Source organism: Cynara cardunculus, unplaced genomic scaffold (genome assembly GCF_001531365.2).
Source record: "Cynara cardunculus var. scolymus isolate 2C unplaced genomic scaffold, CcrdV1 Un_Scaffold_5334, whole genome shotgun sequence".
NCBI classification, from domain to species: Eukaryota; Viridiplantae; Streptophyta; class Magnoliopsida; order Asterales; family Asteraceae; genus Cynara; species Cynara cardunculus.
The window spans coordinates 16,736-21,219 of NW_020202357.1; positions in this window are offsets into that span (position 1 = coordinate 16,736).

Sequence of the window (4,484 nt, forward strand, 5' to 3'; positions counted from 1 at the left end):
CTTCTCCAAGTGTCACCTCAAGAATACCGAATGTTAATGCCCGTTCGTTCTCTAGTTTTGTGCTACCTCAAAGTTCTTATTCGATCTTTAGTGTATACTTAGTAGCATTCAACATGTGAAACTCAAACTTCCTACTTAACAACACAAAACAATTAACCCTTATGCGTGAAGGTTAAAGTATAACTACAAACTTGACAAACGATAACATATTGGTGGATCAAACTCACAACTACAATAGAATCCGATTTTTAGGACACCAAAAATGTTTTTTTTTTTGTAAGGGTGTCCGGGCCAAAGCCCGACTAATCCCCGGCAAATTTGGAGGCTAAACATGGGCCCACTTAAATGTCGTATTACCAAGCAATAAAACATTATATCTAAAATTGTTGTAGTAAGTTTGTAGGACGATTATAGGTGTTTTAACAACTTTTTAGGAACTTTTAAAGTAAAAGGTCGTATTAATTATTTTATACGACACTTTGAAGAAATGTCCTAAAACATATCTTTTTGTACAACATTTGTTTTTACAAGACACTTGTTCAAAAAATGTCTTATAAAATAACTAATAGGGCGTTTTATTTGAAAATGTCCAAAAAAAAAAAAACAAAATACGTCCTATAAACATATTGCAACATTTTTAGATAAGACACTTTATCATTTGGTCTTATAAACTTGTGATTTTATAAACCAGCCTACTGAACATTTAGACAATTTTGACATTTTATAAATCCAATTTTTTTGCAATACACCCAACAACATGTATACTCCAAGTAATTATGCAATTTGTTCACATACACAAACGAACACCACGTTTTACACGGTTTAAAGCTCCAAACTTATGGGACTTGGGTCAAACATCAAATAACCCATATATATGTCTATATATATACATGTAAATGTGTAAAGTGTCCAAATGGGTCTAATAAACAATTGATGGTTATAAAAATCCCAATAATCTCTCACTTATGCTTCAAAATACAAATTATTAACCATAAGGATGGTGTCTGATTGATTTGAGCTTTGACTCCAAAGATCAAAAGTGTCTGAAAGTCTCAGGTTCAAATCTAAGAAGGAATAAAAATCCTCTTGTGGTCACGGAGGTTCAACTGTGGTGACTCCGGACTACCCGCAAAGCAGGTGATGGTCCTGAGATTAGTCAGCTCGCATAGCGGGTTGGATATCCAGGTTAATAAAAAAAATACAAATTATTCACCAACATATTTTATCGTTTGAGAAATACAAATACTCAATAAATATACATTCTGTCACAATGTAATGCAATTCATGTAACAAAAAGCATGTAATGAGCGAAGAGACCATCATGTGTTGATATAAATTATCAAGAGAAAAAAATAAAATTTATATTTTCAAAATGTCTAATAACCCAAAAACGTATTTCTCCAAATCATTATGAAACCAAATATACTCAAGGTTTATTAAACCCTAAAGTAATAAATCATAACAAAGCATTTTCAAGTTTAAATCAAGAGATTTGTGAACTCAATTTGCTCTTTTAAGTCAAACATAGTTTCCAAACCCAAATATTTAGCTTTCAAATGTGGAAATTTGAGACCCACAAGCACAAATCAAAGCTCACAAGACACCACATATTGATCACAAGGTTCCAATCCCCAAATTAAATCTCCAAAACATACAAAAATCTTAACATTTAAGAAGTTGAAATATCCGAGCTAGATCCCAAAATGAAGCTTCCTAAAGTACTCCAATTCAAAGGCTTAGTAAATGCCCCCAAAATCAGACCATAAGCTCCCAAAATCGCCCAATATGAAAGAAAATGAAAAGGTGAGCAAACCCTAAGAAATTGCCCCTTTTAAACCCTCATATGGCTAAGAGACCTTGTCCGCGACTTAGGTTGCATGGCAAGGTCGCCCGACCAGTGCACCAAGCCGTGTATATATATTTATCTTGATCCACTCATATCCAACATAGATCCATCAAGCGTTATTGATCATTGTTTTAATTCATATTATTTGTTTTTTGTGTTATTTTTTTTTATTAACTGCATTTTCTTATGTATCACATATATTAGTGCATTGAGCACTTGGCTTAATTGCCTTGGTTTTTTGGTGGGAGGTGTTGAACGCGGAAATCATGTAGCTAGGTATTAAGAGTCCTTTTTGCCTAAGAAGTTTAATTGTTTATAACTTTTGCAGACTTATAAATGTTATGATGCTTTAGTCAACTAGAAAAAGGATTTCCAATGTTGTCGCAGGAATTTAATTATATATATACACATTTGATGGTTTTTAGTTATGCTAATTAAATATATATATGGTTTAAGAATGATCTATGGTGATTTGTTTTAGCTAGGGTTAAACATAATCTCTTTTTATATTCAGAAAAGGGTGTTACGAAATACATATATATATAGAGAGAGAGATGAGCGATCAAATAAAAACCGTCTCCATTTGTGTAAACCGTGTAAATCAATCTCACTCATCCATTTTTTTTATCAATGGTTAAGATTAATCAAGGTTATTTAAGAAAATTAAAAATAAAAAAAATTGAAAATAGATTTTATAATATCGATAAGGGCAAAAAGGTAAAACCAAATATTCATTTATTCAAGGAAACCATATCATTTATATCATATTATTAATGAAACTAATCTATTTTTTGTAAAATAATTTATTATTTTGACATTAACATTTTTATGTTAACATTTATTATTATTAATGAACTAACTTATTTTTCATCTTGCAATTATTTCATGACGAACCGCCTACATTATGCACCCGTTTCATTTTTCATTTCAGCTATTGCATGGATGATCTACACCATCACTGAAACGGGTTTCACCATGAAAGCAGTTCGCCACTCATTGTTTAATTACGCCATGAACCAGTTTCACCTTCATGAAACATGTTTCATGTAAATTAATTATTTTTATTTCACTCATGATTTGATGCATTCTTTTCTTTACTCCTTACAATTTTCAAGATTCTGGAGCAGATTACAATCTTCAAGATCCCGAAGCAGATTCATCATGTACCCGTTTCATCATGCAATTATTTCATGACGAACCAAATAAATTATGCACCCGTGTCATGTTCTATTTTTTCTACTAAACGGATTAACTACACCATCACTGAAACATGGTTCACCATGAAATGATTTCATATTACTCATGAATCAATTACAACATGACTCAGTTTCACCTTCATGAAACCTGTTTCATGTAAATTAATTTTTTTATTTCACTCATGATTTGATGCATTCTTTTCTTTAATTCTTACAATMTTCAAAATTCTGGAGCAGATTACAATCTTCAAGATCCCGAAGCAGATTTATCATGTACCCGTTTCATCATGCAATTATTTCATGACGAACCAAATAAACTATGCACCCGTTTCATGTTCCATTTTTCTACTAAACGGATCAACTACACCATCACTGAAACGTGGTTCACCATGAAACGATTTCATATTACTCATGAATCAATTACAACATGAACCAGTTTCACTTTCATGAAACCTGTTTCATTAACATTATTTTTTTAATTTGAATCATAATTTAAGATTTCATTCCATAATGCAATTCAATCTTCAAGACCCGTTTGCAGATTCAATCTCATAACAATATATCAAATTCAAAATTTTAATATTATAATATAATTAAATATTTAAATGTTACCATTTATACAATTTCCTTTATTATGTTTTCTTAATTAAGATTTATTAATAACTTACATATTTAATAAAGAATATTGTAAATGACCGAAATACCCTTGTTAATTAAATTTAATTAAAAAAATGGAATTTTCCTATTGGTCGAAATTGGTTTACACGGTTTCTTAGAAATGCACGGTTTTCATTTGAACGTGCCCCTATATATATATATATATATATATAGAGAGAGAGAGAGAGAGAGGAGCTGATTAAATTCAAACCACCCAATTTGTATAAATCGTGCAAATTATCCTCATCTGCCGATTTCAGTGTTTAATCTTATGAAATTTTTTCATGAAATTGTTTAATCTTGTGAAATTGTTTCATATAATACTTTTTTTGATAAGTTGTTATATATGGTTATGAAATTGTTTCATACAATACTTAATGAAATTTTAATAAATAAACTGTTTCATGTATTTCTCTAAATTAAAATATTGAAGATGATAATATCCATGATTAACACCCTACATAATAAAAATAATTAATCAACCTCTCAATTACAAAACAATGAACAAAATGAAAAATTATAATTGGTTGAATGAGATTTGTACGGTTTATACAAATAACGTGTTTTGCAAAGTAAACTTCCACTCTCACCCTATATATATATATATATATATATATACTAGAAGCGTACTCGCGCAATGCAGCGAGATATATCATGATTTTAATATTTTATTTTATTATTTATCTCAGTCGATGTTATAATATGGCTTTATGTGATTTTGAGAAAGCGATAATGTTGTTATTTTTGAATAAAATATATGTTTGAAGATATCATAAAAATTTGAC